The sequence below is a fragment of the Thamnophis elegans genome, chromosome 1 (genome assembly GCF_009769535.1).
Source record: "Thamnophis elegans isolate rThaEle1 chromosome 1, rThaEle1.pri, whole genome shotgun sequence".
Lineage (NCBI taxonomy): Eukaryota > Metazoa > Chordata > Lepidosauria > Squamata > Colubridae > Thamnophis > Thamnophis elegans.
Window position 1 is genome coordinate 108,825,567 of NC_045541.1, and position 19,295 is coordinate 108,844,861.

A 19,295-nucleotide genomic window follows, 5' to 3' on the forward strand; every position below is an offset into this window, starting at 1 on the left:
GTGACATAGAAACATGTTGTTCCTTGAATAAAGGAAATGTTTGCATCTGTTTGAAGTGTATTTAGTGGGGTTCTTTTTTCAAATTAACTAGCTTGCTAAATAACCTTTAACATCTAAACAAGAATAATTACTCATTAACTTAATGATATGTTTCTTTCAAATCCATCATTTTTATTTCTTTGCTTTCTCTAAATAAAACCTTCTTTGAAGGACATTCTTGAATTAGCCTCATGAGTTTTGCAGCTCTCAACTTAGTCAATGCTGCTTGATCTTCCTTTAACTGCTTGGTTGTTTACAACAGCTAACCAGTAATTTTTGTTCAGAATAGATATTGGAAAGTTTGGGTGGCAAGGCAGAGAAAAGAGCTGACTTTGAATCTTTCTGAGTATTCCTCTTAGTGCAAAACCAGGAAGCTTTTTTCTGACTGCCCTATTTCTATAGAGATACTTAAAGGTCAGTCCATGAACAAGAAGAATAAGAAGAAATGTGGTGTCAAAGTGGGCCACATGTAGCATACCTTGTGGCAGAGGCACTTTGATATTTCCAGGTTGGCCCTTCAGACCAGATTTAAGTGGGCTGACACATCTGCTGTAAAGGGTTCATCCAAAACAGTATTAATGTTATACTACAAAGTATCTTGCAATAGTTGCATATGTCTGGATAGGTCACATATTCTCAAACTTCTTCTCATAAGCATCTTCCTTGGAAATAGTAAAAACAAATTCTCAGATAAATTTTAACAAATATGTTTTATGATATTATACCTATCGGCCAACCATTGTTCATTTTCCCACAGCAACATATTTATTGCCTGCATCAAAAACAAGATAACACCCATATCCACAGTCCCATTCTACATACTGAAGCAAACTTGGATTGGCAGTTTAATATTTCCTTCAGTCTTGGAAAATGACAGAATCACTGACTGTAGCAGGAAGCACCCAACCTTTACAGGAGGTCCAGAACAGGCTGTGCAGTAGATATTCTCCATTCTCCAACAATGGTGTCTACAAAACTTTGGCTAGGGAGCTGTTGTTGTCTCTTCATCATCATCCAAAGAACTTGATTTTTTCTGCTTAAAGATAGAAGATTGTCCTCTTGTTTCCAAGAAACAGAACAGTGCTTAGTTAATATCTATAGGAGCTATCAGATTGTCTTCAAAAAATACTGTTGTCCTTTAGTTAGCACATTCAGGTAATAAAAACTGTAGGAAGAGTATCTGAAAAGCTAGTCTACAGAATCCGTAGTCAAATAGGCAATTTATATGATTTATATATGCAGCATATGGATTTGATACTTCATTGAAGAGTCAACCTTTGACCATTTGCAATGGAAATCTGCTATTGTTTCATAGGAAGACCCATGCTTTGTATTAAGAAGGTCCTAGAGTTCAGCTTTTAGCATATCCAGTTAAACTCAATCTCAAGGAGCAGGGCTGAGAAATGTCACTAAATGAGATATTAAAAATTCCTGGTCAATACAGATCAATAGCTTGATTTGATACAAGACTAATTCAATTATAAAATGTTGTGTAGTGTCTAAGACAGTAATCTGGAACTGTGGAGATCCAGGTTGAAGTCCATCCTCAGCTATAGAAGTCAATGGGATGACTTTGGGCCAGTTATTCTCTCTTATAACAAGCCTACCAGGAGCTTTTCTATAGGGAAAAACTGGAGAAGGGGATTGCTGAGTACACCACCTTAACTTTCTGAAGGAAAGATGGGCTATAAATCCAGCAAATACATCAGTAATAATAAGCATGATTATGTGCAAATCCACTGCCAGCTAATTACATTTTTTTCAAGAGGGGATCAAAAAAGTTAAAATAGTGGTTATGGTCATGTGACTGAAGGCTTGTTTCTTTTTATGTAATGCCCTTTTAAAATGGCAGAGCTTTAAAATGATCATGGCTGCTATTTTCTCAGTTTTGATCCCTGGGAGCTCCCAATATAATTTGGTTAAGTCTGTGGAGCAGATAAGGGCAAATCTTCCCATGCCCAATGTACCACACCCACATCCATTTCCTGTGTTTCTAAGTTATCAATTGTATCACAATTTGCTTGGACCTCAGCAAGATGTCCAGATTTAGGGAAGACTATTTTTCATCATCTATCCTCCTTCCTATCTGATGGAAACTGATAATTCAATTATTGCTAATATCCTATTATTTAGCATATTTATATAGCCACCCCATCTCACAAACACATGATTCTGGGTGGTTAACAACCATTAAAAACTCCATAACAATCTAAAACCAGTCCAAAGAAAATAAATGTTAAGTATGTCTATATACTTTATAACTCTAACTATGCAGATTATTCCTCAGGAACCTAGCCATATGGAAAGATTTAGCAAGATATGTAAGGAAATACACCCTGTGCATATTGATTCAGAAATAAGTCCTATGGATAGCAGTGGATCTTATGCCTAGAAAGTAATTTCTTAGGATTGAAATTTCAATGAAATGAAGATTGGAGACACATGACACACTGGACTCAGCTTTGCAACTTACATTAGATAACATGACAACCTATAATTTCCATTGGCTAGTATCAAGTAACTGACATTAACCTCTGTGCTTGTTTTAAGTTTTGGACAGCTGAGGGAAGAGAAAAGTTAACAGGTGAAGTATCCTCATTTTGAAGATGCTCCTTTCTCCCTTTTTTTCCTTGGGAGATTGAAAGGAAATCACCATGATTTTGGTAATTAAGTTTACAAGCAGAAATTACAATTAAGATGCTCTTTCTTGGATATTTATGGAAATTCTGTTCAGAATTTGGATATCACCATTGGCCATGCTATGGTTTACTGTGTTGAGTAAACTGCATCATAATCTAAAACTATCCAGGCTTTTCAAGATCTACATGAATAACTAAAAGCTATTGTTTGAGCAAATGGGTATAGCTTCCATCGCTGGTGAGCTACTGCATTCTGCACTAGCCATGTCTGCTTTTAAGAGATGCTGAAGGCATGACAGTTTAATCAATGGCTTTCATCGAGGCATAAACATGAAATGCTTGATATGGTTTTCACCCTCTGGAACAGACCAGACGTTCTTCTAGAGGGAGAATTTCTTCTAGCTTTTTGAAGAGATATAAAAAATGTATCATAACAGAATCAAGTTAAGTGTTGGGACACAAAGTGCTTCTGGTTAATGAATTGCGTAGCTTTTTTTTTAAAGGATGGATGCAATAAGAACATTAAACCTGATTGTTAGAAAAGCACAAAAATTCTTTTGCCACTGTAGACCAGCTGTTCTCACCCCAGCTAAAATGATGGGAGTTGTAGTATACTACACTGTAACAACTGGTTTGGGAAAGGCTGATCTAGTCCCAGAGCCAGTAAAAGGTAAAAAAAATATCTTATCCTATGTTACTCTCAGCTAATAGACAAAAGAGCTAGTGGCCAAATTAATCACAAAAAGCAATAATGATGAATTTATTTGCAACTGCAAAAAAATGAAGAGCTGGCTATTGCATATTACATTGTAAGATTCCTGAGAATTTGGGAGAGGTAGTGAATCATGGTTTAGCTCTTTTCTGTTTCACAATAATTCATTCTGTCTTAGTCTTTATTCTAGCATATACAATACTAGCATTTTGCTTGCTTGGAAATATAACAGTCCTATGTTCAATAACTGGTATAAACTTCAATGCCCAACGGTTTATGTCTAAGCTGTATTTTTCCAATCTATAACAGAACTTTTATTGATTTTTCAAGAGATTTGGATGTCAGTTAAATAGTCAGAAGAGAACACCATTAATTATGATCGAAATAGTCCTGTGAATAGAAAGAAATTTATGCCAATTAAAATTGTATCAGGTTGGATTCTCCGGTATGCTAGTTGGAAGGAGAATGTTTTCTGTTCTTTGTTCTGCTGTATATGAACTCTTTTCTAGTTTCAGCAAATTTTTGTATGCGTGATTTGAAAATCAAGCTAGGCTGTTTACTGATATGCTTTGTAGGCAGTTAATCCGTATTCCAAAATATTAAAGCTACAATTGCTTCCTGATTATGTTGATTGCAGCTATGCTGCTGATCGGTCAAAGTAAGGATTGGGCCAGTAAGCAGAATGCAGGGTGCAAAAAAACTACATCATTTTACTAGGGATGAGCTGCGAAGTACAAGATTCCAGAAGCAGATCTTGTGCATATTGCAACAAATTATATGTAACCCTTAAAAAGATAGATGCACTGGGCTACCTCAGTTTCCTGTTGAGGAATTAGTATGATGAAGCAGCAGCCAGAATAAAATGTGAAGCAACTAGGTGAAATGCAGGAAAGAGTTTACCACAGTTATATACTTGTCCTTTATAATGTATCTTGTTTGCAGAATATATTGTGAGAAATGTTGGGTGAGAAGAAATAAAATTAGAATGAATATGACTAGGGAAAACATCAACAATTTCAGATACACCAATGAGATCACTTTGATAAATGGAAATAAGGATGACTTAAGGAATCACTCACTGAGGATGGAAAAATGTGTTCTACTGCTCAATGGTAAAACAAAAAATCTTAAGGTTATGTCACATATAATGCCAACCAAATGCAAGTAGCTGGAGAAGAAGCCAAAGTAGTAACAGATTTTTTAAAAAAATCTTCCTATGTTCAAAAATTTAAAGGGATAGTAACTATAGCCATGAATTAAAGAGACATCTATTGCTTGGGACCATGACCTGGTAAAAATATTACCAGATCACACCACCAACAAAGATGTACGGTGAAGACCAGAGTTTTCCCTGTTGTAAAATAGGGCTTTTGAAAGCTGGAACATCACATATGTTATACCAAGAAAACTCAGTGTCTTTGAATTGTGGTGCTGGAGGAAATCATTGAGAAAGCCTTAGATCTAAGAAAAGCAGGTTTTTAAGTCCTTTAAGTCTTAAACAGAGTAAAACTAAGTTAATCCTAATCCTAAATACAAACTAAATGAGCCACGGTAGTACAGTGGTTAGAGTGCAGTACTGCAGGCTACTTCTGCTGACTGCCAGCTGCCTGCAATTTGGCAGTTCAAATCTCAACAGGCTCAAGTTGACTCAGCCTTCCATCCTTCTGAGGTGGGTATAATGAGGACCCAGATTGTTGGGGGCAATATGCTGATGCTGTAAAACCGCTTAGAGATGGCTGTAAAACACTGTAAAGCAGTATATAAGTCTAAATGCTACTGCTATTGCTAAATCTTAGATATTTTGGATACCTAATTGGAATTGGAAAGGCAAGATCATTGGAAAAGATCCTGATGTTTGGAAAAATCAAAAGCAACCAATAAGGAGGCAGATGCACAAAACAGCTAGACACTATCATAATGATACAAACATAAACTTAGACAAATTCCAAGACTCCGTTATTGATAGACACAAAGAGTCAAATGTAACCGAAGAACTGAACAAAAAACAAACAAACATAGAAAAAGATGGGAAGCTGATCCTGTTGATATGTACAAAAGGTGAGCTTTCTTTTTCTTTTCTACCCCAAAAGGGCATAATTTAGCTAAAAAGACAAAGGTCATCAGTTCAATATTAAGTTTCTAGCACAATTCTCTTTACTAGAAAGTATTAACTTATGGAGAACTGAAGTGACTTCCTTTCAAAGAGTTCTAGACAGAATGAACATGTACCCTACTCAATATTTGCAGGGTGTCAAGAGAACAAGAGCCGAGGTGGTGCAGTGGTTAAATGCAGCACTACAGGCTACTTCAGCTGACTGCAGTTCTGCAGTTCGGCTGTTCAAATCTCACCGGCTCAAGGTTGACTCAGCCTTCCATCCTTCCGAGGTGGGTAAAATGAGGACCCAGATTGTTGTTGGGGGCAATATGCTGACTCTGTAAACCGCTTAGAGAGGGCTGAAAGCCCTATGAAGCGGTATATAAGTCTAATTGCTAATTGCTAACAAATCTAAGCCAAAGGATTATTATATTTGAATAAGACAGAGAAATATATCCTTCTATACAAAAATATCATAATTAAATCATAATTATTTCTAATGTGCTATAATTGCTATGAATTAGCATATGCAATTTCCCCCTTTTTGGGGGGGGATATGCAAATGGCTTTCCTCCTTGGGATCCAATACCAAAGGGGTGGTCAGCAGAATGACCATTTCTCCCATGCTACCCAAGAACATAGGACCACCCAAAAACAGATGTTTGTAAGTTAAGATTCCCTATGCTTCTCTTTGTTCAGAAAATATTAGTAAAAGTGTTATAAAGCTAGACAGTAATATATAACTACATCAAAACAGTTTTAGCTCAAAGGAATGGTAGTTCAAATGATCAAACAACAGTTCAAAAATTTAAAAGAGGAAGAAAGAAAAAAACCAGGAATAAATTCTCATAGGATTTTTATTCATACTCAGCACTAATTCAAGTAAGTAAAAGATAACTTTAAACTGAAGTCCATTAACTTTACAGTAATTAATGCCGTCCCAGGTTTACTGTGAATATAAATTTGGGACATCAAAAGAATTTGTCTTAACATAAGATTTTAATCCTAAATTAAAAGATTTATAGCAGGCAAAGCTGAAACTGCTGGTATACTGGAAGAGTTCAGTCCAAGTAGAGGAGGAAGTAGACATAGTTGAGAACATAGATAAAGGAGTAAATTATCAAAACTACATATTATGTGACAGTTGTGATTGTTCCTGGACCAAGAGGTCCTCCTGCTCATGATCACTCATGCATAGGTAATTTCCTATGTTGATTACTGCAAATGTATTACTCTCCATGGGGATGCCCTTGAAGAATATTTTAAAGCTTCGTATGGGGCAAAATGAAATGCTGGCGATGACCTATAAAGCCCTTCATGGCATTTCCTTTCTCCAATCACATCAAGTCTAGCAGGACAGGCCCACTCTGGGTCCCATTGGTTGGGGGCTGTTATCTGATGGGACCCAGGAAAAGACCATTTTTCTGTTGCGGCTCACACACTTTGGAACATCCTTCTCCCAGGGATCACACTGTCCCCAACCCTGCTGGCATTCCATAAGATCCTGAGAACATGGATTTGCCATAGAGCATAGGGAGAGCCAATGAGTGGCTGTATTTATTATTATTATTATTAATGGATGTTAGAATACCTGCCTAGGGATTTTGTCGTATGGTTTTTATATTGTTTTTATTGTTAATCATATAATGCTTTGCCGTTTTGTATTGTATATGAGCCACCAGACTCATATATTTGACATGGGTAGCTATATATGTTGAAAAAATAAATAAATATAACCTGTTCTGGGGGCTTCCATTTACAAATGTTATCTGGACAATTAGAATTTACAGCGTAATCACTGTGAAGGAGAAAAATTAATACTGTCTATGAAGATCCCTAAATAAAAGGGATCTTCATAGACAGGATCAGTCAAACATACATATTTGGGGGCAATAAAGTTTTAAACAACAGCAAAAGTGCAACGCAGTAAAAATTCAAAACAATTTTGTAATCAAAGAACATTTGGGAAGAATCAAATTTCTCCAGATGCACAATCTGATTGGTCCAAAGTAGGCTACTGCAGAAAAAAATAAGAGATGGCAGACAGCTGTGTGCCACATATTAACATATTATGCAATTTGCATCTCAGGAAGAAGTCTTACATGTTGCTTGCTCCCAAGTCTTTTTGAATTGAAATACTAAGGATTGAACTCAGAGGCTCCTGCCTGCAAAGCATATACTTGATTCGTGGACTGTAGGCCCATAGATATGGAAGTTGACAATACAGATATTATTCATGAGAGATGGAAGAGAAAGAAGCTTGAGAGAGTTGTGAACCAATTTCCAATACATCCAGATAAGAGATGCTTTGTTAATGGAAGGGTAAGAAAAGTCTTGGATTCCTAGACCTTTGGTCTACCATTCACTCATTGTTGACTGTGATTAGCTGGATGGATCACATGTCTTTTTCATAAAAAATGTAAAATATTCCAGTCATCTTTGCTTCTCAAAATAGATTTCAGGACTGCTCTGAAGAACATGCTCCACTTTTCTGTATGTGGCATATAATGATCCCTTTGCATATCATTCAGCAACATTTCAGCAGCAGAATTTCATAGTATAAGTAGACCACGAGAGAAGATAGACCTGCAAGCAGCAGTAAAATCCAAGCATTGGAAAAATCAGTCTATGGCAAATCAGTCCTAATGCTATGGCAGTCTATGGCATTATTCACCCTTAACCACATTGGAAAGCTCATCTGAAAAGAAAATAACAACAACAATATCCTTATAAAGTTCTGTATGCGAGCCAGTTTGGTGTTGTGATTAAAGCCACTAGATTGGAAACTAGGAGATTATGAATTTTAGTCTAGTCTTAAGCAAGAATCCAGTTGGGTGATTTTGGACTCTCAGCCCTAAGAAGAAAATACTAATGGTGAACCACTGATATGTTGCCAGTAAACAAAACTGACTTGAAAGCATTAAAAAAGTTTTATCTTAAAGTATGTGGGGATTTTAGGTGAGTGGTAAAGCTCTGTGCACAGGACAAAAGATGATTGCCATACATATTCTGACTAAGAATCATGGGCGGAAACCCACAAAGTGATATGAAAGAAAGAAAAATCTTCTCACAAGCTCAGCCAAGGGACCATTCTAAACATACGTATGTAGAGGAATAAATACCCAAAAATGTTCTAGTGAAGTAATATGGAAAGGAATTAATCTAGTAAATTAAAGGTTCAGAAGCCACCTAACCAAAGGGATCATTAGAGCCAAGTAACGTTCACTACAGGAGAAGGCAAATAAATTACTATGGCTGGACTCGCAACTAATTAATGCATGGGCTAATTGAATAGCGTAGCATTGTAGTATTTCAGCCAGTGTTTCAAAATGCCACTTATGCAGAAGACAAAGTGAGTTGAGTCTAGAAATATTGGTATTGATTTTAAAAATCTCCTGCAGAAAAATCTCAAGAAAGCCAAATTAACCAAGAAATTTACAGATTTTAACAAAACAAATTTTTGGTTTTGATTTTAAGTTGTTTATTATTCTGCAAGAGGGAAGACTATGCAATTGACTGGTATTATACTGGTATTATCAGAAGATATAAAATAGTTCTGCAGAATAATAGTTCACTTGAATATAACTCACTACCAACACTTACTAAATACTTGACATACCCCTTATATCTGTTTTTGCAATCTCAAGTAGATGGCATACTGTAAATACATTTATTTGAATAGTGGGACACTGGTTTGGCATGATAATCACAAATTTAGAAGCATCAAAATATGTTTGCTAATAATTTTATGTTCAATTAATAAAAGTAAATCCTGTATTTAACAAAGAAGTTTTATGACCATTCCATGTTCTGTAAGTTGGAAATGAGATAACTACATCCTTCTTTTCCTAAAAAAAACATTTTCTTTTCAAAAATGCTGCTCTACTACAACATCTTTCCCAGCTGTTGCCCCCATTGCAACCCCCTCAAGACTGATTAATTCTTCATGTTAGTGAATAGAGGCACTACATGGGATGTTATGTTCACATGGTTTATGATTTCCCACAATGTTTTGGTTGTGGCTTTTTTCCATGAATGTCTATGGGAAAAGATTGTTCTGCACTGTACTAACAGGTCCCAGCTGGATGCTAATTCTGTAATGCTAATTCTACCAACAGTAGCCCAACAACATCATATAGTGGTTCAGAAAACTGGCTAAACTCTTAGCCTTACCAGGTAAATGAGACAGGAAATATGACCAGCTAATTCTACCTTCTAGAATCTTGCAAGTCTGAGAGTACAATTCTTCTATCATCTTCTTTACAGTCTTAAAAACTTGGGAAGATCCCTTCTAAGCCTCTCACCCTGTCCACTATAGAGCTGCAGACTAGGCTGTCTTTTATTTGACCATTTTCTGGGCAGCATCTCTTTGCTAGTCTCCCAAGACCTTTTCCACATACCGTAAGTACAATCCTACAATTCCCTATTATTGGAACAATCCTATCAGGTTACAGCAATATCCTGGCATAAACAATGTTGGTCCTTAATATGGCCATCTCAACATTTTTTGTTGTCTGAAGCAAAGGGCAAAAAGCTCAGTCAACATTATGCCCTCACCATTTCTAGAACCGACAATAACAAAAAGATCCTGCACTGTACCTGAGACCAGCAATCTGAAAAGGACACATGATACACACAGCTACCTCCTCCTACATCTGCGTTGTGTTCCGCAATCTCAGAATTTACTGCTTGAAGCATCTGTTTTATCTAATTATGGGGCTCACCCTAGCCTGAATATTGATACAGTGATTTTGCCTCAGATGATAGGGAGCAACTAGCCAATGAAATATGGTTGTTTTTCCAATTCCTTCTGCCCCATATAAACATCCTAGCCATTAAGATCTCCTATTTAAATATCATATAATGGGACACTGTGAGATTCAAGATTGCTATTTGCAGATTGAAGAGCTTTGAAACAATTAAGCTAGATATATGCATGCCAAGGGGAAAAAACTGTTCCTTGGTTTTTCCCCCTCAAAGGTTTATGTTGTGGAGCAACTAATTAGAAGAGCTTGTCCATTCAGCTAAGATAAATTACCTTGCCCGGCCCTAGCTGACACCATTATCATCTTGCTTTTTTGGTTACTTGGTATTATAATCCAATATTGTTTCTTACGGCTACTAATCTTTACAGATACCTTATAAGCTTTGCAATATTGTGCATAAATTGCAGCAGGTGTCTATAGTTTGGAGGCAACACTGAGACAAATGAAATGAGAAGCCCTCTGTTAATGCTATCTAGTGTGTTTGTGGCTGAGCTGAGACTGGGAATTTAGATTTTCCAAAGTTATACTGAATATTCATAACTAATACATTATACCAGTCCTGCCTCAAGTTGCAACTGTCAAGTCCGCATTGCTTACCTTGCAAGTAATTGACAACCCCACCTTGCTGTATCTCCCAAGGGGAGGTTGTGCAATCCAAGCAATGATTGAAAACTCATTATCCAACCAAACACACAGAGCAATGCTGGATAACTGAAAGGGCTGAGAATATCTCCCATTTCTTAGACTTTGATCTCAGACGTCTATTTTTTCAGCAGCCTGTAAAACATTGACTTGTTCTATACATAGTAGCCAGCTTTTCATAAACTAGCATTTCTGTGAACATCTTACGGTACTTGGCTTGAAAAGTGAGAGTGCATGTCAGAATTTTACAATCTCTCTCTCTCCCTCCCTCCCCCCCTCAAACACACAAACCTCTGCACCCATGTAGTGCAGGTAATGTACATAACTTGGAAAGTGATATGCAACTCAGTTTTTAACTTTGCATTTCAAAGAAACAAATTACTAGCAAGCTCCAGCTTTTCCTTTCTTGTCAATAAAATCTAACAAATGAAGATATTCAGATAAAGTATCTTAACTAAATAGATGAATAGACTCTAGCAGGCAGCTTGATTTTATTTGAAAAAAATGTAATGATTCTGTAAGAAAGTATATTAATGATTAATCTCTTTATTTAGATAAAAAACTACAAAAAGAAAATCATATTCATTCAGTGGAGTCAGTATATGATTAAACTAAGAAAACCCATTTAAGTGTATTGTATTAATATCATTATCCTAGAGTCTGTCTCCAGTGTAATAACTACATCCCATATAATCAATTTGTGTGTGTGTGTGTGTGTGTGTGTGTGTGTGTGTGTGTGTGTGTAAGGTATCAGGTTAGAAACCAGGAGACTGTAAGTTCTACTCCTGTCTCAGCCATGAAAACCAGCTGGGTCACTTTGGGCCAGTTATTCTTTCGAAGCCCAATCCATCTCACAGGATTATTGTTGTGGTAAAAATAAGAAAAGATAGATAGATAGATAGATAGATAGATAGATAGATAGATAGATAGATAGATAGATAGATAGATAGATAGATAGATAGATAGATAGGATGGAGAGGTGATATAGATAGATAGAGAGATGGTAGATAGATAGAGAGATGATGGAGAGATTAGATAGATAGATAGATAGATAGATAGATAGATAGATAGATAGATAGGATGGAGAGGTTAGATAGATAGATAGATAGATAGATAGATAGATGATAGATAGATAGATAGATAGATAGATAGATAGATAGATAGATAGATAGATGGAGAGATGATATAGATAGATGATAGATAGATAGATGATAGATAGATGATAGATAGATAGATAGATAGATAGATGATAGATAGATAGATAGATAGATAATGATGGAGAGATGATATAGATAGATAAATAGATAGATAGATAGATAGATAGATAGATAGATGATTGATGATAGATAGAGAGATGATGGAGAGATGATATAGATAAATAGATTGATAGATGACAGAGATGATGGATAGATAGATATATAGATAGAGATAGATAGAGAGAGAGAGAGAGAGAGATGATAGATGATAGATAGATAGATAGATAGATAGATAGATAGATAGATAGATAGATAGATAGATAGATAGATAGAAACAGGTGAAACTCAAAAAATTAGAATATCGTGCAAAAGTTCATTTATTTCAGTAATGCAGCTTAAAAGATGAAACTAATATATGAGATACATGCCAAGCAAGATAGTTCAAGCCGTGATTTGTCATAATTGTGATGATTATGGCTTACAGCTCATGAAAACCCCAAATCCACAATCTCAAAAAATTAGAATGTTGTGAAAAGGTGCAATATTCTAGGCTCAAAGTGTCCCACTCTAATCAGCTAATTAAGCCATAACACCTGCAAAGGGTTCCTGAGCCTTTAAATGGTCTCTCAGTCTGGTTCAGTAGGAATCACAATCATGGGAAAGACTGCTGATCTGATAGCTGCGCAGAAAACCATTATTGACACCCTCCATAAGGACTCAAAAGGAAATTGCAAAATAAGTTGGATGTTCCCAAAGCGCTGTATCAAAGCACATTAATAGAAAGTTATGTGGAAAGGAAAAGTGTGGAAGAAAAAGGTGCACAAGCAGCAGGGTTGACCGCAGCCTGGAGAGGAAAAGGCCATTCAAAAGTGTTGGGGACTTTCACAAGGAGTGGACTGAGGCTGAAGTCAGTGCATCAAGAGCCACTACGCACAGAAGGATCCTGGACATGGGCTTCAAATGTTGTATTCTTCTTGTCAAGCCGCTCCTGAACAACAACAACGTCAGAAGCGTCTTACCTCGGCTAAAGAAAAACAGACCTGGTCTGTTGCTCAGTGGTCCAAAGTTCTCTTTTCTGGTGAGAGCAACTTTTGCATCTCATTTGGAAACCAGAGTATGGAGGAAGAATGGAGAGGCACACACTGCAAGATGCTTGAAGTCCAGTATGAAGTTTCCACAGTCTGTGTTGATTTGGGGAGCCATGTCATCTGCTGGTGTTGGTCCACTGTGCTTCATTAAGTCCAGAGTCAACGCAGCCGTCTACCAGGAGATTTTGGAGCACTTCATGCTTCCTTCCGCAAACGAACTTTATGGGGATGCTGACTTCATTTTCCAGCAGGACTTGGCACCTGCCCACACTGCCAAAAGTACCAAAACCTGGTTCAATGACTGTGGGATTACTGTGCTTGATTGGCCAGCAATTGACCTGAACCCCATAGAGAATCTAGGGGGCATTGCGAAGAGAAAGATGAGAGACATGAGACCAAACAATGCAGAAGAGCTGAAGGCCGCTATTGAAGCATCTTGGTGTTCCATAACACCTCAGCAGTACCACAGGCTGATAGCTTCCATGCCACTCCGCATTGAGGCAGTAATTGCTGCAAAAGGGGCCCAAACCAAGTACTGAGTACATATGCATGCTTATACTTTTCAGAGGTCCGATATTGTTCTATGTACAATCCTTGTTTTATTGATTGCATGTAATATTCTAATTTTCTGAGATTGGGATTTGGGGTTTTCATGAGCTGTAAGCCATAATCATCACAATTATGACAAATCACGGCTTGAACTATCTTGCTTTGCATGTAGAGTCTATCTCATATATTAGTTTCACCTTTTAAGTTGCATTACTGAAATAAATGAACTTTTGCACGATATTCTAATTTTTTGAGTTTCACCTGTAGATAGATAGATATAGATGATAGATAGATGATGGAGAGATTAGATAGATAGATGATAGATAGAGATAGATAGATAGATAGATAGATAGATAGATAGATAGATAGATAGATAGATAGGTAGGTAGGTAGGTAGGTAGGATAAGATAGATAGATGATAGATGATAGATAGATAGATGATAGATAGATAGATAGATAGATAGATAGATAGATAGATAGATAGATAGATGATAGAGTTAATGCTGCACAAATAGGAGAAGAGACTGCATTTGTGACTGACTGGGCAAAATGTATGGTGGGATTAGACCTATTCTTTCTACAACACACAACTTAATTTGCTCAGCTAACCAACAGCAGCCAATGACACATGATCATGTGGGCCAGAATCAATTTGGTAGGAGCACAATGGTATGCCTGGTGGGCCCTGAGAATAGATATGTTTAAATTCAGACACTTGAGTAATTATCTCTTGAAGAAGCAGTTGAACATGAGCTTCACCCCATCTTTGTTTTTCTTTGCCTTTTCTTATGAAAATAGTAGATCCCATTCTATTAGTGGCATGAGGTGTGCCGCCTCTTTTATTCTATTTGATTCTACCTAGAATTAAGACACAACATTTGTCAAAAGATCTGTACCTTGTAATTTGTTGTCTGGCACATGGAGCCCTTTATAGAATATGGGTCGCTTTGCCAAACTGAAACTAAAATTTGCTTTCTTTATCAGTAGGACTTGCTGTTATTAGGAGCTTTCAACTAAACCGAGAATTTATATTTACCACTTGTTTAGAGAGGGGGCTATGTAATATTCAAATAATTTAGACCAGATTAGTAAATATAGATTATGAAATATAGGACTGTAGCTTTATGTGTAGCACTGGGAATATGAGCTTCTCAATAACTGTCCCTAGTTATAAGTCCCAGATATATTTAGGAACATCATGGCAATTAAATTAGTATATAGCCAACATGAGACATACAATAGATTTGGTCTGTTTGTGCCATATCCATTAGCTAGGATTACTTTACAAGTAACCAAACAGAACTCATTAACATAACATTTTTGGTTGTAGCTGAAAACCAACATGTTAATTTTGATCAGATTTGCATTTGATAAATCAAGTATATACAGTATATGCATGTGTGTTTGTGCATTCTGACTTCATAATCACGTTTGTCATGAACATGTCATGAGTTTCAAAAGATTTCAGTTTTAACCTTATGAATCAATTCATGAAAGCTTATGCAACCCAATTTCAAATGTAGCAACCTGAAAAATGAAAGTTATTTGACACATCTCCAAATCCAGGTTATTTTTGGCAAATTAAGGTTCCATTTATCTTTAATTAGCCCGACTGCACATAGATATCTTTTAAATCAACATCACATGGACAATTATTTTTGCACATGGCATTTGTGTAATAAGAACGTATATATATTTGTATGTGTGTGTGTGATTTTAGCACAAATATGTGTGGGATGGGAAGTGACACCAGATGTTTTTACTTTTATATGTAATCTAACTAACTTTTTCAGGTCTAACTTAATTAGGACTTCTACTTCCACCAGCCCACTTTATAAAGATCACCTTTCCCCAACTAGATGCCCTGTAGCTGTTTTTGAAGTTTGTTTTAAAAATGTATAGCCATTATTCTTGGCCAAAATATCAACTATAATAATAGGCTTCCTATCACACAATTTCAACAAGAAAAGTGGTCTTCAAAGCAGCTAACAATAAATAACTCTCTTGGCTACCTTGGCTACTCATTGGACATACCATCTGTGAATGATGTAATCTAATGCATCTTGGGGGGGGGGGTACAAAATTGAGTAAAACTGATGCACCTTTACTAGCATCAATAGACTTATGTGGGTAGATGATTGGAGACACTTCTAATATATCAACATTTCTTTGGCAGAGAAAAGTAGAAACAAGGTGGCTACTAAGATGGCAAGATATCAAGAGGCATTTATTGTTGTGTCACCTTTATAAGGGGAAGCCATACAAAAGTATGAACGAAACCATTGTTCAGATATGTTCATAACAATGGGAAGATTGCTATCCAGGACTATTTTCAGTCATTTTATATCCTTCAGTAGGAAAGGAGTAATGGCTTCTGAACAATGCCATAGTTATTAAAATAAATATACAAATAAATGGATATAGTTCAAGGATGGGTCATCAGAGAAAAGGAATTTGTATCTAGATACCCTGGAAGTTAAGACTAGCAAAAATAAAAGAATGCATCTGTGAAGAGTGGAAATCATTCACATTTTGCAATTTCTAGACTACAGTCTTGTATCTATTTACTTGTGAGTAAGCTTAATGGAATGCAACAGTACTGAATTTTATTGAAAGAAATATACACCAAAATGTATTTAAAATATTACAATTTATATCCTATTCTGGTGAGTTTGTAGAGCCAGCCTTTTAGTTTTGAAATGCAAGATGCTAGAGGATACTATTAGCTCCCCTTTTCCAAATAGCCAAATATCCTTGTACCAAAAGTGCTTTTTAATAACTTATCAATTACTTTGCCTCTGATTCTTAAATTAGTGCACTGTGATATAGATCATGAGTTCCTCCTCAGCCAACCTTCCCCACCATATGTACCATAAATACTTCAATAGGTATAACTATGCATACAAATATGCTTGTGGGTGCAAGCACACCCACATGCTCCCCCCTTCTTGCCATCAAAACTACGATGCTTGCAGTAAAATACAATATGTCATGTTGCAGCTCATTATTTGCCCTTAGTCTGAAATAGCTTTGCAAATATCCATATTCTGAAACCTTTGGCTCTCTCATCTCTCCCCTCGTGTAGTTAAATCCACAAGGCTAATGTTATGATGCTTCTCTATTGCCGAAAATTATATCTGAAATACCATGGAGCAGAAAGTGCGAAAGAGTGCTCTTAAAATGATAAAAACAAGTAAATGTAATCTCTATATGGGTTTGTAGTCACATTACTAATAAAAAATAGAAGTTCATTTTAAAATAAAGTCACATTGTTAATATTTAAAAGTGATTAAGTAATAAGATCAATGACTGTAAGTATCCAGACTTCCATGTGATCTATATAGTAGTGAATTCCATATATGTATTACTCATTAATGCTAATATAACAATCAGATACTCATCTGTTTTTTTTAAGTTGGTCATAGGGAGAAAAGCTCCCTATCCCTAAATGTCCACAGTGGAGTAGAAATGAAAAAAGCAACTTAAACAAGCTAAGTAATTACTCCATTGAGTCAAAATAAATTCCTTTTTATTTCATAGACACATCCAAGCCATTTTCTTGGCAACAGTATTCAAATATTTGGGGGATTTTTTTTAAAAAAATCCCAATTTAAATGTTAACCTAGTGGTATTTCCTAGTGGTCTCTCATTAAAGCACTGACTACTGTAAGTCTGATCTTGCTTAGCTTTTTGAGATCTACCACGGTTGTCAATTTTTTCTTACTTACGGCACTGGTTTATTCAAAATGATAATCCGTATTTACATAATCTTGAATCTGAAATTGGCAACTCAGTCACGGGACCCAGCATTAAACTCTCTAATTTGGTGGTAGATAAGTTGTCAGAAATGTATTCTCTAATAAGAGATTTTTGCAAATTATTTTCTCCCTTTCCCATGGATTTGGAGAAATAAGGGGAGGGAGAATCAAGAAAGAGGGAGATAAGTACAAGGAGCCCGTGATTGCAGGGTGGGAGAGTTGATCCCTATAATTATTTCAAACTCAAGCCAACCGGGGTAACATACTTTCTTTCAAATATGGGATGGTGGGGAGGGGGAGGGGGATAAGTTGTCATTGTCCAAACATTTAAAAAAATATGCAAAGATAATATCTCTCATTGCAGATCAAACCATTCTATTACTTTATAGGATTAAGTTCTGACCATGAAGAATGCAAATCATGCTTATCCAAACTAAGCTGTCAGGTGTCTGTCCCCTTGTTTCGGATTGCAGTATCTGCTCCGGGGCCAACCCCAAAATCAAAGCAAAGAGCCAGTCTATCCTACCCCTCTCCTGCTCTTACAGGTTACTTTCCACTCACCCACCCCAACCCTACACTTCGGTTGAGCAAAGGGAAATCTGGTGCCAACTCGCAATTATCCTTGTTCCCTATTCCGCTCATTCCAAGATCTGTTGCTGCTATTGTGAGTTATTAGCCTTCATCCGCTTTATTTAGATTCACATCCCAACCCTCTCTGAGTGGTGCCCAAAGCCACGCCAACCGGGGAGGCATAAGAGTTGTCATTCAGCACCTCTGGAGGTCACCAGATGTGGGAAAACATGCCACTTTCTGTTTGCCTCGCGGGCGCTTGAAGATCAGAAAGAAAGAACAAAGCGGAGAAAGGAAAGGGAAGAAGGCAGCAGAGGCAACGGACCTAGGAAAGTTAAAAGAAAGGAGTACAGCTTTCCCTTCTGTCTGAAACGCCCCTCACACAAACATTTCCTTCTGATTGCCCCCCCAAAAAAACCCGCGTAATTGTTTGCCTTTTGGAGGTCATTGCCTCAAAGCCACGCGACACCTGCTGGCCCCCTTGATCTTCGGGTTCTCTTATGCCAGGGCCCCGAATAGCTTTGTTCCTCCGTCTTGGAGCAGAAGTCACTCTTGGATCCCCTTCGAGGCTCCCGAGGTTCCTACCGCTCAAAGAAGCAGGAGGGCAGCCGACGTTGGAGTCGCGCAGCTTCCTCTCTTCCTGCCCGCCCAGGGTTACCTCGAGGTCCGCGGGCGGGCTTGAGTGAACGGTAACCCCGTGGCCCCTTAGGAAAGAAGGCTGGCGCGGCCGTCGGGTCCCTTCAGGCGAGGCGAGGCGAGGCGCTCGCTTTCCCGGGCTAAAACTTACCAGCCATCCCCCAGCACTTCTCCGTGGCGTTCTCAAAGCCCATTTTCCTGCGCTTGGATTAAGCGAGCGGCGGTCAGTGGAGAAAGAGGTCCCCTCGCCCTCCGGGCTCTGCTTCCTGGGATTTGCCTCGGAGCATCTCGTTGCCTTCCACCTTCGTCTTCTCGGAGCCCCACCACCACCTCCACCACACCCCTCCCCCAGGAGTTAGGAGCCGCCGGCTGGTCAAGAAGAAGGGAAGCTCCCGCGCGCAGCTCTCTCCCTGCCTCGCGCCGCCGCCGCCGCCTGCGGTTTCCCAGATGTGCTTCCCGCTCCCACTAAGAAGCTCGCGCGCGCCCTTTTCTCCTCAGCGCGAGAAAACCAGGGAGGCAGCCCAGGCAACATGATGTAATGGCACCTCACCCAATCATTAGGACGCCGCGAGGGCTACTTTCTGGCTCCTCGAGTAGCCAAAATG

The 19,295-nt window shown here is 37.7% G+C and overlaps 1 protein-coding gene across 1 annotated transcript in view; it reads right to left on the bottom strand.

The window, feature by feature from the left end:
* The window catches only part of CHRM4 (cholinergic receptor muscarinic 4), a 36,508-nt gene extending 25,561 nt beyond the window's left edge, over positions 1-10,947 (bottom strand). Inside the window, exon 1 of the mRNA XM_032223850.1 lies at positions 10,849-10,947. The gene's annotated coding sequence lies outside the window, so the exon portion shown is untranslated. The remainder of the gene's footprint in view (positions 1-10,848) is intronic.
* Positions 10,948-19,295: the final 8,348 nt, after the last annotated feature.